General features: G+C 34.6%; 1 protein-coding gene across 3 annotated transcripts in view; it reads right to left on the bottom strand.

Annotated features, from left to right (window-relative positions):
• LOC143225093 (LHFPL tetraspan subfamily member 2a protein-like) overlaps nt 1–19,281 on the bottom strand; it is an 83,122-nt gene that overhangs the window by 32,501 nt on the left and 31,340 nt on the right. Inside the window, exon 1 of one of the 3 annotated variants that reach the window (XM_076453877.1) lies at nt 2,918–3,069. The exons of the other annotated variants lie outside the window; for them this stretch is intronic. The gene's annotated coding sequence lies outside the window, so the exon portion shown is untranslated. Of the gene's footprint in view, nt 1–2,917; nt 3,070–19,281 lie in introns of those variants that run through there. 3 annotated transcript variants of the gene reach the window in all.

The raw sequence follows: 19,281 nt of genomic DNA, 5'->3' as shown, positions 1-19,281 counted from the left end.
TCAGCCAAAATAACGTTCTAATCGGGGATTTTTAAGAAAGTGACTTGCTAATCGTCAGAGGCCTTAATAGTTCGTGCGAAGAATCCTTGATCCAGAACTAATAAGACTGGTCTAGCATGGCCAGGTGGTTAAAGCACTCGACTCGTAATCCGAGGGGCGCGGGTTCGAAACCCTGTTACACCAAACATGCTCGCCCTTTCAGCTGTAGGGGCGTTATAATGTGATGATCATTCCCACTATCCATTGATAAAAGAGCAGCCCATAAGTTGGCCGTAGATGGTGATGACTAGCTGCCTTCCTTCTAGTCTTTTCCTGCTAAATTAGGGATGACTAGTGCAGATAGCCCTCGTGTAGCTTTGCGCGAAATTCAAACACAAACAAACCAATACGACTAGAGATCAAATAGAAATCTTTATTAGCTCATGATAAGAACTTGATCCAGAGCATGTTAATATCACTAGATAAACTAAATGTTAGTACAAGAACTCGTATGTTGCCACTTGTTAATGTATAATCACAGTAGGAAGACACTTTAAAAACCTCTAGAAAATTTCAAATTACTTTACATTGATAACGTTTGATTCTTCAGTACTCCACGAATGTGAATTGTAGGTTCGACAAATTCTTGCAACCTTGGACGTTAATGGGATTATCTCGGAACACCTTAACCTTTCTCTCATATTAATCACAACTATCTGAGATCAGTTACTTCTTGTACTTTATATAACTAAACGCTGTATTTCTTTGCAAACACACTTTGTTATTCTACACTAGAAATAAATTTATACAGAATACAACATATCGCAAAATGCATATGAGTACTAATTAAATGTAAAAGGAGATAATTCCAAATCAAATGAATAATCGCAAAAAATACACCAAATAATATTTGGCTCTTTCATTTAGAAGTATAAGAACATTTAATATATATTTTTATTGTTATCATACTATAATGGAACTCTTGCTTATATGTTACTGAAAAACCTTTTTATTACGCAACATGCAACCCTAAACTTCGCGAAATTTTTATCTCGTGTACATTTAGATTTGCAATAGGGTTTACGATTTTCTCGTTTCGCATTCGCTTCCTGTCACGGAGAACTTTATTGTTCTCCATTCTCAGGGTGCAGATACGACAACATAATACGTCAAACGCTGATCTCATGCACTGGCGCCACCTGTATAAATACAATAGTACTGTCTATTTGCATGTCTATGTAAATACCTCGCAGGGTATGGATGGATCTTCACCAAAATTGGTATGGAGGTTCATTAGGATAATAAGGAAATACACACAAATTTCCATTTTTGTATTTTGCGGTTTTTATGAGTGTTTATGCGGATTTTTCGACCACTACTTCGCCCCCTGCGATGGATCTTCACTAAATTTGACATGAAGGGTTGTTGGGTCCATGAGGAGATACATACATATTTATGGTTTCACATTTTGTGTTTTACTGTTTTCATGAGCATTTTGGGCTTTTTAAAAATTATATATATAACGGAAACAACTTTTCATGTCCTAAAATAACCTTTCATTAATCATAAATTTACATAGCTTTCGTTCAGTGTAGCGGTACCCTAGCTAGTGTATTATAATTTATATCGGAAGAGCTTTCGATTTATTATGTTATATATATATATATTAAGTATTAGTATTTCAAATAATCGGAAATTTTAATTTTAAATTAAAAGTTCACTGAATTTCGACATGTATCAAATTTATGATATTTGCTAACAAGACTGATTGACCCAATTTTCTTTCTCAACACAAATGTATTTTAATGTACAAACAACAATACAATTTCTGATAACGGTTATGACAAATAATGATTTATATACAAGAGTTTTACAAACAAACTATATTCAATCTCCTATCTGATCTGGAACTTTATATTTTATCGACGGTCCAGGTTCACAATGAGCGAATTAATTCCGGGTTGATACACTCTACACTTCACTTGACGGGAATGCTAGCTAGCTCCATTCTTGCTTGGCCTAACGCGGTTTAAAAGCTTATTTTTCACAGGGGAAGATAAATATCTATTGTCCTGGTAGAACTACTAACGTCCGAAGTTAATTCACTGAAATTTGTAATGTTCGAAATCTATAAACGTTCCAAGTCGAATATCTGTAGTTTTCCAATTAATAAGCATTTGTTGCAATTATAGCTTCTGAGGCTTATAGTATACTAACTGTGGTAGACCAAACAATATTCTGATACTGTTTTTCGGCGTCTTGTTATAACTAGCTTTTATAGTCATTAGGCGAGATTTTCGAACGTTCAGCAATATTCGAATATGCTAGTGTTTTCGTAAAACATAAATTACTGATTATTACTCTCGCGAATCTTCCACAAATTTAGAGAACAGGCGGAACTTGCGCAGAAAACATTTAACAATACACGTTACATGCATCAAACTGAAACAAACGTAGACATTAAAATAAACGTATAAGAACAAATCCGTTACAATATAATTGGCATATTTTTTACTTAATCGTGTAATTTATTTATTTTCATGATTTTTGTTTTAAAATAACAACAACACATTTCGACCTTACCACTTCATTTCAAAATTAATTCAAGTGTTAGCACAAGAAGTTAATTATAACTGCGGTGATAAATGTGTGTAAATCAAAGCCGTCATTTCTTGCAAGATACTTTTTTGATTGCTCAAAATTAAATTTAATTACTACTATTGTTACTGTTACAATCAGGGAAATGAAATCATTTTAGTACATCGAAATTATTGGAAAGTGTAAAAAAAAAAGTCATTGAACTGGCTATATTATTCGACCGGCTTTTAATGCAACAATAAAATGTTACTTTCCAGACACGCGTTGTTTCATTCCAAAAGCAATGAAAACAATTTGAAGAGTGTTAAACGTAGATGTAAATACGAACAGCAGGACTGACCTGAACCGTTGTGATTCCTCGAACCGTTATTACTGGCACTTACGCTGATATTATTGGACAGGGCGAGCGTTACCTCGTGATAAAGCTTTAAACTGATCTATGATGGTTATCCTTATCTCTTATAGTCAGCTCTAGAACTGTTACTGGCGGACTAAGTAGCGAAATTTCCGTGGGAAGAGCTATTAAGAGCCATGGACTTAGCTATCATTATAAAGTTCACGATTGATAACATTATACCTGTTTATGATACGAAGCGACTGTTCAATGGTCGTTTGTGCCAAACACCACAATTTAATGAAACATTACTGTATTTTCTCGGCCTCATACGTCTGTTATAATTCAGGCTTCTTTCAGTAACAATAAACTACTATTTCTTAGCAAGTTTCATCAGACGGAGCCGTGGGTTTATTTAGGATTACAAAAAGAAAAATTATACTATTGGTTGCCGCTTTTTGAGATCGAAATAAACGCACGTAACATATACTTGTTCTTATCAACAGCATCGAGAAGTATTATACAAAGTATTTTAATTCGAAATCGATTATTACTTAAAATAAAACAAGAAAATAATTTTGGAGCCTGCGTTCTAAGTACTAAACTCGAAATATTTCACTCACAACATTCATCCTGGACACAGTTTTAAATATAACTGAATTCTATGAGTTAATAGTAATCAGGCATTTACAAGTATCAAAGGCATAAACCATTATGATGATTAAAACACACCGACTCATTATATGGGTCTCCTCGCTGTTAACGGTACTTTCCGCCATAATCCCAATAATAACAGACAATGTTTGGCCAACTTGGGAGATGTGGGATAGTCGTAAAAAGTATATACTAAAGTAAAATTGCTGAACAATCTTCATAAACATAACAGTGAATAATAATGAGATTAAAAATAATTTTAAACACTATAGCCAATGACATAAATGAAACTAATTTCAAAGATGAGTAAGGCATCATGTACAATTCACAAAAAAAGTCCAGCGGGCACTTAATATCCAAATACCTTACTAATCCAAGAAATCTGGATTTTCTCTTTGTGCCTTTTCAATAAAACAGCTTTCAATTATTATATTTTTATTATTCACTGAAATTTCCAAAGTTTTGTATCTAGGATTTATAATTGATATATATATATATAATTATTATTTCAATTGAGAATAAAGATTCGAAACTAAAGCTGTTCTTAAACCTTTCCGTTTTAACAGTGAAACATAGAACAAAACAAAGTATTTGTTAAATTGAAAAGTATTATTTGAAGCCAATAGTTTCAACCAACCAAAATAAAATGCAAATTACGTTTCTTCAGTTTGTGCAGTTTTCCGCTTACTTACAAACAGAAACTTTCCATTATTTATGATAGCTCGAATTTCATTCGATTTTTCCTCTTACCAGTTCCGACATTGCTCCACTAAATAATTTGTTTTCTTTGTTGTTGTTTTTTTAATTTCGCGCAAAGCTACACGAGGGCTATGTGCGCTAGCCGTCCCTAATTTACCAGTACAAGACCAGAGGGAAGGTAATTAGTCATCACCACCCACCGCCAACTCTTGGGCTACTCTTTTACCAACGAATAATGGGATTGACCATCATATTATAACGCTTCCACGGCTAAAAGGGCGAGCATGTTTGGTACGATGGGGATTCGAACCCGTGACGATTACGAGTCGAGTGCCTTAACCACCTGGTCATGCCGGGCCGACGAACTTTGAAATCTGTTTAATTCGTGATGCGTTCAGTTTGAATATACCTATATCAATAATATCCGAACTGAAAAAAAAACAAAAAACGGAATTGTTTTCAACCTGAAATGTATGTTATGTACAAGTGATCCAAACGGCCAGGTCAGAGATGCTTCGAATCAGGTCACAAAACGAACGATAGTGATGAACAACACAAGTGACCAATAATGATATATTTATTAAACGTTTCGAATCGTACACGTTCCATCTTCGGAAAATTATCATGATAAATACAAAGCAGCAATATTACAAATAAAACAATGTTGAATGTTGAAAATATATTTAGTATTATAAATATATTTAGTGTTAGCATAAATACGTATAACTGGAAATTTAAGACAAATATGAGGAGTGGGACATTCAAAGTGAGTAAATGATCTAAGATATATTGACCGAAAGTAATTAAATGAAACAAATGTACTAACATAATTAATAGGAACGAAATTAAAACTTAACAGAAGTTGGGTTATTGTTAAGATTAGTGATATGTTTTAGTTAATAAAACTTATTTAAGTAGAAGTTCCAAATTTATGCGGCCTGCTGCGAACCATTGAATTATGTTGATGAGAATTCGTGTTCAGTAATTTGTTTGTGTGAAAAGCAAAGGAAAAGGAAAATGGTAAAAGAAGTGGTCGGTTCTGTAGCACTTTTGAACACGTGCAATTAAATAGTATTTGATTTTACCAGTGTAGGTGTCGTTGCAGCTGCCACGTGTATATGGTAAATCTAAACCATTATTCTATAAGTGGCGAACCGCTGAGCTGATTGTCAACAAACTTGCCACGTACCATTATAGTCTTCTGGGGACTCTATGTCTTGCCTGTGTGCTGAATGGGTGGGTACATCAGCTAGCAATCCATAAAGGAAGTGAATTTGGTATGCAATCTTTTGTGGGGAGAGAAAATATTTTTATTGGATATGATGGTCTAAAGACAATTCCAAGTTGAATTTGATGTTTTATTTATTTAACAATTAAGTAAGTTGGTTTATATGAATTAAACTCAGTTCAACTAAATGAAAAGGATACACGAGTCATTAAGGTACAGTAATCCGTTTAGTATTATTACTGTGGTTTTCCACCAATCACAGGTGATGGCTTCGAGTACAGGTATGTCCAGGCCTCGAGGAAACCATTTTTGTTCAAGAGAAAAACGCATCAAATTTATTTTGGTGTGTAGAGACAAATATGAAGGTCAATCGCTATCGGTTAGCAAATAATAAATGGGAGAAGCTCTGTTTTCCTAAAGACTATAAAGAGCTGTAACGGACTTAACATTATACATTTACTTTAATGTCTACGTGTGTTTCAGTTTGATGCACGTGACGTATATTGTTCGGTGCGCATTGCGCAAGTCCCGCCTGTTCTCTAAATTTGTAAAAGATTCTCGAGAGTAAGAATCAACAATATTTGTTTTGCGAAAACGCTAGCGTGTTCGAAAATTCTTGGACGTTCAAGAAATTCACCTTAAAACTATATAAACCAACGCGCAAATAGACAGAGGATTATTATTAGTCAATATGGTATAGGCCTTGGAAGCTATAATTGTGATTAACGCCAATTAATCGGAAGACTACAAAATTGAATCACAAACATTTATATAATTCGAACATGAAAAACTGTTCAACTTCAATAAATTAGTTTAAGAATTCGGTATTTCTACGAAGACATTAAATATGACCGCCGGAAGATAGCTTAAGCGAGATGTAACAACATCAACTCAGAATTAAATTGCTTTTTGTGGACCTGGATTATCAATAAGGTATTCAGTTCTAGACCGAATATACCATAAATTGTACTGTTTTTTGTTTATATATTAAAATATATTTGTGTCAAAAAAGAAAACTGTTTGTATCAATCTTGTTGACAAACATAATAAATTTCATACATATTGACAATCAATAAAAATTAAAATTTCCGGCTATTTGAAATATTAATGCCTAGTATACGTAACATAATATCGCGGAAACTCGTACAAGATGAATTATAATACGTAACATATTGAAATATTACTTTGCTTACTTGCCAATGCGCTGCAACAAATAAGTATTTTCCTGAAAAAGCAAAAAAAAAAAAAAAACGTATCTGAGGGACTTCATCCTCGGTGGCTCAACGGTAAGCTTCAGAATTTATACAATACTGAAATTCGGGGTTCGATTCTTGCGGCAAGCACAAGGCGGACACAGCAGTCGTCTGAGCTCACAAAGGTGGTAATCCTTTTTCTTTTAGGTAAGAAAAACTGGGGCGTTTTAATTAGCAAATATATTTAATTTTAATAATTTTAATGCAAGCTTTATCCTCTTAAAAAATAGTGAAAATTCTCTGGAAAAGACTTTTGTTTTAAAGTGCACGTGTGAGATAAAATGGTATTGCTACTGTCGTCTTACAAATTAAAAGTTCGAATATGTAAAGAGAAAGTTTCTCTGTGTGTGGGTATGTACTTATTACGACAACAATCAAATCAAATAAACAACTGAGGGACGATTTTAAGAAAGTGCACCTAAGAAACAACACAGTTTGAGTCGTCACTTACTAACATCTGCATGTATGCAACTTTTGCTGCTTTACTTATAAGTTATGTTTATTTTTTACAAATATTATTTTAAACTAAGGTAGGTTAATTCATAATCCATATGACCATAATATAGGTTATTTGATAACCCATTTGAACTTCGATTGAGCTATGTCGTTTGGGTATGCACTGTAAATGTGTTGATGTGTTATTTTTGTTTTTTGTTTTTTGTCTTTTGCGATGAAAAACATTCTTTCAAGTTATGTTTTTGACTACATCGAGCGTTTAGTACGTATGACAACTGTGTATGTGTGACGTTGTGCCTACGCGCGCTCTTGAGCAGAGGACGCGAGACATTATCTGACTAGAAACTTCTCTTTCTGTGGTTCCTTCAACTTCTTTATCTAAACAACAACAAAAACTGACTTAGTGGTGCATGAAGACATTCTAATAATCGTGGTCAAGTAACAACAATTATTAGTAAAACTACCACACGAGTAAAACTACAGTTTTTCAATGTTTCCTTTTAACAAGTAACAACCTACTGTTTGTTTGGAAGTAAGAACAAAGCTACACAATGATAGGTTATCCGTGATCTGCTCACCACGGGTATCAAAACCCGGTTTCTAGCGGTGTGAATCCGCAGACATACCGCTGTGCCACTAGGGGAGTTTAACTGAAAGGTATTTATGAATAAAAATAAACACGTCAGTTTTTAACCATTGCAATAAAAATATATATTAGGATGTTGCACTTGTTGACTTAATGCTGAGAGCTTCTTATGCTAAAATTGGGTTCATTACCCAACACATGCAAAACTCAGAAATTTCTGTGCGTATCAATAAACAACAGTATAAAACTTCTGAAATGTAAAACTACATACATAAATATAGAAATTCATATAATATACACTTTATAAAATATACATATTTAATACAAAGCTACTTGTAACAGTCTAAAATGAATACGCCGCTACAAGCAGGGCTCAACAATAGAAACATAATTTATTCATGATGAAGAGAAACTCACTTGTAGTAAAAAATGTATTCTAAAAACGGCTAGTATGGGTATTAGAACTTTAATTAAAATAAAGTACAGAATAACTTGGAATGGAATAAAACAATTTATTCAACAACTAGCTGGAGTACCAGTCCACTGGACGAAAGTTATGTAAATTCAAGGTTATCTTATCTGAGGAAATGAGAAGATGATTTTCTTGTATGTAACTGTAAAAAACACAAACACGTCCATAAAAAAACACAAATCGTGAAATCTCATATTTATTTCTATCTGCCTATGAACCCAATAAACCTTCGCATCAAATTTGGTAAATATCCCTCAACAGAGGGCGAAGTAGTGGTAAAAAACTGCAAATTTGTGTGCATCGTCTCATTGGCTCAGTGACTTTCTATACCATATTTATTGAAGATCCATCTAACTGGTGAAGTTGTGGTAAAAAACGCTCATAAGAACAACAAAATACAGGACTAAACGTTAAAAAATTAACCTCGCATGGGCATAACGAACCTTCATATTAATTTTGATGAAGATCTATTTACACCCTGCGAAATAATTACATGGACATACAACAGATAGCACTATTATATTTATGCATATAACAGTAGGTTTGTTTAAAGACAGAGCAACACAATGGTCTATTTTGCTTCGAAACCCGGTTTCTAACGCTGTATAAATTCGCAGACACACCAAAATGACATTGGAAAACAACAACACTTAGAAATAAATTCAACACTGACTAAAACAAGTTAATAAACATGTGCCAGGTGAGAACTTCGCTTAATATTAATAAGCAATATATTATAAGTATTAATATTATTTCAAATAATGTAATTAGGAAAAAGAAACAAAGTAAAAACATAATTTAATAAAAAAAAATAATACCACAGCAAATACGACATTCCAAAAATACTTTTCAATGTTAATAACAATGTCGAGTGATGAACACTGACTATCTCGTGACTCTCTGTCTAGTAAAGCTTCTGGCAGGATATTTATTCACTGAGTATGTCACGAGAGTACAATCTCATGTCAACATATAATTACATAATATTCTTCTACATTAATAGTATATGTACGTCACCGCTGTGGAAGCTGGTATCAGTTTCATCATTGGTACATATTTACTCAAAATATAGATGATTAGCTAGTAGGTGAGTTAGCGTTTTGAAACTCATCTATAAACTCAGCAATAGAAGGAAATAATAACTGAACGATAAACACAACCATAATCACAAAAAATGAACCTGTTATCTCACTTATTCGTAGTAATTTACATTTGTTATTATTACAATAAATATAAAAATTGTTTCTAACGGGAAACAGATGATGGACTGTTTTTTTTATACGACGCAAAACAAAATCGATTTTCACCGAGCTTTTATTTGAGAATACGTTCGATTTTTCTTTTCCATCTCAATTAATTTTTTCTTTTTTTCGTTTCATGTGACAACCCCAACATCCTTTATAAAAATGTCAGTTTTCTCTCTCTCCGCGATTGTTACGTAGAAGAATAAAGAATTAAAATCTACTGTAATGATGTATTACCTACACGCAGAGAGAGAGAGAGGGTTTTGTTTTGAATTTCGCGCTAAGCTACACAAGGGTTATCTGTAGTAACCATCTCTCATTTAACAGTGAAAGACTAAAGGGAAGGCTGTTATCACCACCCACCTTTAACTCTTGGGCCTACTCTTTACCAATGATTAGTAGGATTTACCGTCGCATATAACGATCACGACCGAAAGGGCGAGCATGTTTGGAGACACGGGGATTCGAACATGGAAACAGCAGATACTTTATTTCCTTTAAGCCAGAAAAGTCGTCATAACATAGTGTAGCCTAGCAACCACACTCTCTGAAAGACTCTAGTCACTGCTTCATTTTAACATTCACATCTCACTAGAAATAATTGACTGCATTTACTTCACGGCAACACAATTAGAAACAAACGACTGTACTGTGATTACGTCAACAAACAGCAAGATTACGCTTAAATATACTCAAACCCAGAAATCAGTGGTTGCATTGTTTTACGACCACATACAATTTTCACACAGTTACTAAAGTACGGCTGTACTGTTTATGAGACCACAAATAGAAACGAATAACTGTGTTGTTTACGTACATGTGCAGCCATGAGGTACAGTACAGTTCGTTTATTTGTTGTTAAGCTCAAAACTACACAATGGGCTATCTGTGCTCTGCCCAGCACTGGTACCAAAACTCGGTTTGTAACGTTATAAGACTTAAGCCTTACCACTAAGTTACTGAAGGAACGGAAAATAACGTGTAACATAATTTCTATATTCTCTTTCACACACACACAGAATACTGAGTGATTCTATTGTTTTCAGGAATAAAGTACCTCTTTTTTTTACATCCACATGTAGCCCAAAGAAGTAAGTACGTTGTGTTTTGCTCAAAACAATAAAAAACGCCCTCAAAGTGGGAAGTGCATTTTGCAGCAACAGAACATGAACCATGAATCCCCAAATTCACTGTCAGAGTACGTTAACCCTTAAGACAATGTCCATCTCCTTCACTAAAATACTGCCTGAGGTTCACAAATCTTTTGAAAATTCAAACCTACACACGAACGTTTAGTTACGTTGTCCCGAGTATTCATTTTTCTTACTTATGTTCATTATTCTTACTGACATGAAATCGTTAAGTAATATCAACCATTACCAGCATAGCAATACAAGACAACAACTAAAAAATTCATGGTGTTTGATATTCCAAAATTTTTCGTTGTGATATGTTTTTCTTAACAATTGAAATTTGTTATGCCATTGTTCAATACTGATAACTGTCAGAAGAAATAAACGTGTTGTTTAAGTATTTTAATTAAAAAAAACAAGTAACTAACGTAACATCTTTATTCAATGTAAAAGTAATATATTTAACTACATAGTAATCAAAATACACTCGTGGTAGAGAAGTATGGAATATATTAAGAGGATGTGGTAGAAGAATTGTTTTAGGAGTTTATTACACGTGTAGAAATATGTCATTAATAATAAAAACAATTTTCCTATGTATTATACATAAATAAAATTGAGATTAAACTTAAGTATTAAAATACGTTGTTCATTAATTTATACATTGGTAAATACGAATTATGATTATAGTTGTACATTAATAAGTCACGTATACCGTAATTCCTAGTTAGAAAATATTTGTTTCTTTGTATCGAAACCTAGTTCTAGGCGGTTGACAGCAAAAACATATTCATTGATTGTTCATAAATAACTACGACATCCTGTAAATTAGCTTTTGACCCAGCATGGCCGGGTGATTAAGGAATTCGACTCATAATCCGAGGGTCGCAAGTTCGAATTCCCGTAGCACCAAACATGCTCGCCCTTTCTGCCGTAAAGGCGTTATAATGTGACGGTCAACTCCACTATTCGTTGGTACAAGAGTGGCCCAAGAGTTGGCGGTGGGTGGTAATGATTCGCTGCCTTCCCTCTCGTCTTACGCTGCTAAATTAGGGACGGCTAGCGCAGATAGCCCTCGTGTAGCTTTTCGCGAAGTTCAAACCAAACATTAGCTTTTTCAGTATTAAACAGTTGTTTGAAGGAATAATAAAGCATGTAAACTCGTTATTTATAGTAGCAGTAGAAGACTTAAAATTGTTGTTCTCAGACAACAATAGATAACTACGCACCAGTTGTCCACAAGTAGCGACAGAAGAATACACAGAGCTTGTTTATAGGTAATAAAGAAATGGTTTACAAGTGTTCATTAACTACAAGTAACAGTAGAAGCTTATGATAAAGTTATTTTATGGAGGACGAAAAAATTATATTTAAAGGACCCCCTAACCTGTAGCCTTCCTTAATTTGTGACCTTGACCATGTTATAAAGCGACGCACGAATGTGACCTAATATTTCTTCACTCATACATCGTGTTTAGATACGTCATGTTTGATTTAATCCGCCGAATGAGCCAATTTTTTCTGCTGGCATTACCTTTAGAACTAGCAATAGAAGATCGTCAAACAAAATCGGACTTTTTACTTCTACAGTGGCTCAGCATGGCCAGGTAGAATAAGGCACTCGACTCTTAATCTGAGGGTTGCGAGTTCGAATCCCTGTCACGCCAAACATACTCGCCCTTTCAGCCGTGGAAGCGTTATAATGTGACGATCAATCCCACTATTCGTTGGTAAAAGAGTAGCCCAAGAGTTGGCGGTGGGTAGTGATGAATAGCTGCTTTCCCTCTAGTTTTACACTGTAAAATTAGGGACGGCTAGCGCAAATAGCCCTCGTGTAGCTTTGCGCAAAATTCAAAAACAAACAAACAAACTTCCACAGATTTCAAAAAGTTTGTTTTTGTTGTTCAGAGACAAACAGAACAAATGGTCATCAGTAATGCTTTTATTTGGTTAATTAGCTTTTCTGAAGGTATGTATTATTCTAAAATAGCTATTACAAAATTCTTTGTATGGTCAATGTCAACTTATAATAAAAGTAACATACCTACATAGATCATAACTAAATATCAACCCAGTAATGAGTAATGATTAATATATATAGTGGTGTTAATAATAAATATTAGAATGCATTGTTTTACCAGTTTCGACATTTTCGGACTTAATCCCATTACAATATCTTTTATAAAATTCGAACAGTCTGTCCCCTGCTGGGGCAGCGGTAAATCTATGGATTTACAACGCTAAAATCAGGGGGTTCGATCCCCCTTGGTGGACACAGCAGATAGCCTGATGTGGCTTTGTTATAAGAAGAAACAAAACAACACACACACTATATCAGTTTAAAAGATGTAAATTAGTTCTAAAATCCCTAAACTAAGTTAATAAAGCAAAATTACTTTATTAAAAAATAATGGTGATGAAATAAAACAATAATAATAACTCTACAAACAATTATAACTAACAATATTTGTTAGTTAAATATATATGTAAAAATGGCTGGTTTGGGTTGGAAAATTTTTTTATGTATAGAAGCGAACAATGTTTCGACCTTCTTCAGTCATCGTCAGGTTCACATTTTCTCATCCCAAACCAGCCGTTTTTACATATATATTTATGTACAAGTGGGTTTTATCGTCATCACTGAATATTTGTTAGTTATAAAGTTCGAGCAAAGCTACACGATGGCTGGCCCTCCCTAATTTAGTAGTGAAAGATTAGAGCAGGGAAGGGCAACTCCATGGCCACCGGCCACATATGGTCAGTGGATAGCACAGTTGTGGCCAGCTCGAATTTAGGAATCAACATTTTCCATAATTTATTTTTATCGCAAATTTGGCAATCAGGAACTGTACTGTCTCACGTCAACGCTAATGTCGCGCGCTTCATCACTGCTACAGACTCCGCCCATTTTGTAACGTCAGTCTGGTTTAGATGTTTGTTATCGAGTGTGCGTTGCTTTGCATGCACTTGCAAACGTATTTTTATTGTGCAACTTTCAAGTGTTTAAATATACTTTGTTTTTAATCCCATAATATGAATAAGTGAATAATTTGAAAACGAAAGAATCCAGATGATGGTGAACACTTAGAAAATAAAGACAATTTAATTAATTCTGGTATTACTGCCTAAAGGAGAATGATGCGTGACTGGAAAAACGTGAAACGAGAATTTAATGAAAGTTGGGAGTTGAAATTTGCAGAGATTGAGGCAAATAATAAGCCAGTGTGTCTTTTGTATAACAAAGTTTTTAGGAATAATAAAGTATACAACCTTAAGCAACACTTTAACAATTTTCACAACAAATTTGATGTAAAATTTCCAGTTGATAGCAAAATCATATGAATGAAATTAGCCGTCTGAAAGCACAACTTCATTAACAAAAGGTAGACCTAAAAATATTTTTATCATCGATAGAACTAGTTACATTAGCTAGCTATAATGTAGCTTGGATTACAGCTTAAAAATCATTTTCTGATGATGAACTATTAAAAAAATATTGATTGTGGTCATTGAAACTCTGTTAGTGAATTATGATTCAAAAGGTAAATAACTTGCAATTAAGTCGAAGAACAATTGTCCGCAGAATGCTATACTTAGCGAAATACATAGAAAATCAGTTACTTGAACAACTAAAAGGTTATTTGTATTTTTCTTTAGCGCTATTTGAGTCAACAGATGTCAGTGGCACTGCACAGTTGATATTTTGGATTCGATATGTAACTTCAGATCTTCAAGTGAAGGAAGAAATGCTTGGCCTTTGTGAATTACAGGGTCGAACATGTGGGAAAAACATCTCTGAAAAAGTTCTTGAAATATCACAATAATTCAATCTGGATTTTAAAAAAAATGATTTATGTGACAGCAGACGGTACTCCCGTCATGACTGGGGCGAAATTAGGATTTGTTTCTCTTTTAAAGCAGCGTTAATTGAAAATAATGTGAAGTCCACGCTGCCATCCTTTCATTGCATTTTGCATCAGGAAAATTTATGTGCTCAGATAGCTAAAAGTGACGAATTGAAAAATTTGATGGACATTATTGTAAAAATCATGAATTATATTAGAAGTGGAAGCTCTCTCATCCATCGACAGTTTGTTGAGTCTTTGAAGAAAAGCAGTGATTGTAATTTTGATTATCTTACTGATTTTGCGAATGTAAGATGGTTAGAGGAAAAGTCTTAGAACGATTTACTTCCTTATTTCCTCAAATAAAAGAGTATATTATTGAAAACGGTAAAATTGAAACTTTGTCATGACAATGTGATTTGCACTTTCTGTGCGATATGATGGCTCACTTGAATAATTTGAATACGAAGATTCAGGGAAGAGGTTAAAAAAATAAGCAAGCAATCAGTCTATTAATGAATTTCAATTAAAGCTAAACTTCCTTGCAGAACAATTACAACAGAATAATTTGACACATTTTGCAAAGTTGAATAGTTTCCTAGAAAATAATGACAATGATTTCTCTGATGCTAAGGATTATCTCTATGTAAACTGAATCAAAAATATATCTCAAAATTTGAAATTGATATTTGAATTGATCCATTTCAATTTGACTTAAGAAATTTCAGTAAGGAAATTATTTCTTTTTTGTCTTTGTATAAGTGTGGATTTGGAGACGAGATTCTTACCCTGCAAAGTGTAGAACACATAAAAGGTAAACAATCCGGATTTACAACGCTAAAATCAGGGGTTCGATTCCCCTCGGTGGGCTGAGCAGATAGTCCTATGTGGCTTTGCTATAAGAAAAACACACACAAACACACACTCTTCTGATAAACGAGTCTTCCAAATTTATGGACAGCAATTTCACTTATTTTCCATATTTGGATCCACATGGGTGTGTGAGTCAATATTTCTTACGCCAGATTTTCTCAAGTCTAGATACAGATCTCGGCTTACTGACATAAATTTAGAGGTAGAGCTAAGATGCTCGTTGAGCATAGATATTGAGCCAAATTACACGAAACTTGATGATGAAAACCCCCATCAATTTTCACATTGAAGGTTAGTTTAAATGAATTTATTTTGAGTAAACTAACATCATTCAGTTTTTTTTATGAATAGTGTGGCCATCGTTGTTTTCATTAGCCACAGTTGCAGCCACTATAAAAAATAAGTTGCCCACCCCTGTACTAGAGGGAAGGCAGCTAGTCATCACTATCAACTACCTACCCCTAACTCTTGGGCAATTTCTTTACTAAAGAATAGTGAGATTGACCGTCACATTGTAACGCCCCCACAGCTGAAAGGACGAGCAAGTATGGTAGGACGGGGATTCGAACCCGCGACCCTCAGATTACGAGTTGAGCGCCCTAACCAACTGGCCATGCCGGGCATGGCTTTCGTATCTGTGTAACAGACGGACATAGTTTTGTCTTTATATAATAGATATGAATAGCGTTCCTCCTCTTTTTAATAGATTTTATATCATTCATGTATTATTACAGCGAGAAAAAAATCAATGGCTTATGATATTATTCATTAATCTTGTGACCAGTACAATATAGTTTCAATTGTAATCCTTTAACTTCCGAACTAAAAAATATTTCACACCCCGACAACGACAAACACTAATGTATATCTTTAAGGGTTGAGTTACCAAACTGTTTTAATTTATTTAGCCTTCAGTGGCTCAACGGTAAATCTACAAACTTATAACTCAAAACCGGGTTTCGATAGCTCTGGTTAGCACAGTGCAAAAAACTCATAGTATAGCTTTTGTACTTAAAAAAGAACAAAATCGCTCATTCATTGGTTTAAATGTATATTCTGATAATAGTAACTCCAATTTTAGAGAATAAATGTGAATACATTCAATTACTGTTTAAGTTACTTTTTCTACACCATAAAACCAAAATCCAACTCAAAAATATCTACTATATCTACGTAATTACTATGAATCGTTGCAACACCACGATTTCTGTGCCAGTTTAATAACCTGGTGAGGAACCATGACAGCTGTGATTCTCGAAAAGAAAGTTTGAACAATCAAATGGCCACTTTTGTTCTTTAGATAAGGTGTGGAAAATTCTCGAGAAGTAAATAAATTTGTGATAAAACAGCTGCACAATATAAAACTTTTAAAAAACGAGTAAAAGTCGGCCACATCATGCCAAATGACTCTTTCGTTTCGCTACCCCTTCAGATTTCGAGTTCGTCATGGCCAAGTGTGTTAAGGCGTGCAACTCGTAATCTGAGGGTTGCGGGTTCGAATCCCGATCGCACTAAAAATGCTCGCCCTTTCAGTCGTGGGACGTTATAATGTAACGGTCAATCCCACTATTCGTTTGTAAAACAGTAGCTCACTAGTTGGCGGTGGGTGGTGATGACTAGCTACATTCCCTCTAGTCTTACACTGCTAAATTAGGGATAGCTAGTGCAGATAGCCCTCGAGTAGCTTTGCGCGAAATTCAAAAAACAACAACAACCCTTCAGATTTCGAGTAGAGTGCCCTAACCACTTGGTTACACCGGGCTCCAGTAATGATATTGCAAGTAACATTAAAGAGAGAAGAAAGGATACCTCATTCACGGAAAACTTGTGGTTTGTACTATCGAAGATTCAATGTTCCTTGACGAACTTGACGTCAGTACACGAACAAATTTATAAATGTCCCTTAACGACGTCTTTTGACCATTAAATAGCCCCTACAGTGTAACTTTAGAGTAGCTTGACATCCGAGATAAATTACTACGAACAGCTGCGTAAACATTTCACGTGTCCTTTCCAGAGAACATATGATTGTTTCGACATGTTTTCCACATACACACACTATCCTGCCTTGCTACACAATTATCTCAACTTTGTCTAGAGATTTCTTTTATTAAGACAACTTCAGTTTTGGTAAATGTCGTCCTATGAAAGAGTTCACTGTAACCTGCTTGCGAATGGAGGATTATGAAAGTGAAAGCCTATAGAATTGTTCAAATGTTGGCAACTTTTACACAGAAAAGATTTTGGAAACTTATCAGACAACTAGAAAGCTCACTTTATGTTTCCGCTTCCGAAGGGAGAAGTATAGAACACAATATCATAGAATTAATTTCCATACTAGATAGCTTGAACAGTGTTGTGGAAGGTAAATTTCCCCAGGCTATTTATATAATACAGTTATTAAGAGTCACTCACTAGTCCACTGCTCATAGATTTATGAGGCCCGGCATTGCAATCTGAGGTTCGCAGGTTCGAATCCCCGTCGCACTAAAAATGCTCGCCCTTTCAGCCGTGTGGGCGTTATAATGTAACAGTCAATCCCACTATTCGTTTGTAAAACAGTAGCTCACTAGTTGGCGGTGGGTGGTGATGACTAGCTACCTTCCCTCTAGTCTTACACTGCTAAATTAGGGACGGCTAGCGCAGATAGTCCTTATGTAGGTTTTTGCGAAATTCAAACACCAACAAACATAGACTTACGAGTCAGGAACAGACTTCAATCAACCAACCGCTCACCACCACAAGTCTTATTTAGAAATGTAATCAGAACAGTAATCTTCACAGGTTAATTAGATGTTATGTTTCTATCTGTGATCGAAGGATTTGCTTCTAAACAACTAGAAATGAACCATATGTTCAGTGCACCATCATTGAATGTGACTGTGACGGGTTAGTATGATGTGGTGGGTCTTATATAAATAAAGTTTGTTTGTTTTTTAATTTCGCGCAAAGCTACTCAAGGGCCATCTGCGCTAATTTAGTAGTGTAAAACTAGAGGGAAGTAAGCTAGTCATCGCTACCCACTACCAACTCTTGGTGCTACTCTTTTACCAACGAATAGTAGTGGGATTGAACGCACATGATAACGCCCTCACAGCTGAAAGGGCGCGCATGTTTGGTGTGACGGGAATTTGAACCCGCAACCCTCGGTTTACGAGTCGAGCGCCCTAACCATCTGGCTATGCTGTACCAAATCGACATATAGATTGCAAAGTGATTCCAAGATATATATATTTATATTTATGGTATTAAATATACAGAACAGAATAATACCTGAATTCAAACTGCAAGAATTAGTGTACACTACTTTGGAGAAGTGTTCATTGTTTGGCCGGCATGAAATCCTAAGTTCCATAGAATACTTTTATACGTTTCCCCAAACAACATCATTTAAATTTGATCGTTAGTTGTGTAATAAACTGAAGGCTTACAAGAAGAAAACTCTAGCGGATAGTGCAGCTTCATTGAGCAAAATAGAGCTTTTTTAAAAAGTGTTTGTTTATTTAACTTCGCATAAAGTTACACAAGGGATATTCTCGTTAGTTGTTTTTAACATGTAAATAAATAATAGGCTAGGGTAAGGCAGCTCGTCAAAGGCTTTTATTGTCAATTCTAAAGATACTCTTCTCTCACTAAATTAATTGCGGGATTTCACCGTCACTCTTTAAGCCTACCCACGCCCCAAAGTGCGGCGCGTGTTTCTGCAGCAATAGAACACATTAATTCAAGAACTTATGTAACGTGTAACAGATTTATCGTTATATGTTTATTTTAATATACCTACGCGTGTTTAATTTTGATACACGTAAAGTATATTGTTGAATGGGTATTGCAAAAGTTCCGCCTGTTCTATTAATTTGTAGAACATTCTTCAGAGTAAGAATAAACAATATTTAATTTATTAGTGTGTTTTGAACATTGTTAAAC

Source organism: Tachypleus tridentatus, chromosome 9 (genome assembly GCF_004210375.1).
Source record: "Tachypleus tridentatus isolate NWPU-2018 chromosome 9, ASM421037v1, whole genome shotgun sequence".
Classification (NCBI taxonomy): domain Eukaryota; kingdom Metazoa; phylum Arthropoda; class Merostomata; order Xiphosura; family Limulidae; genus Tachypleus; species Tachypleus tridentatus.
Note: the sequence above shows the minus strand (reverse complement) of the source record. Positions and strands in the feature narration are given on the sequence as shown.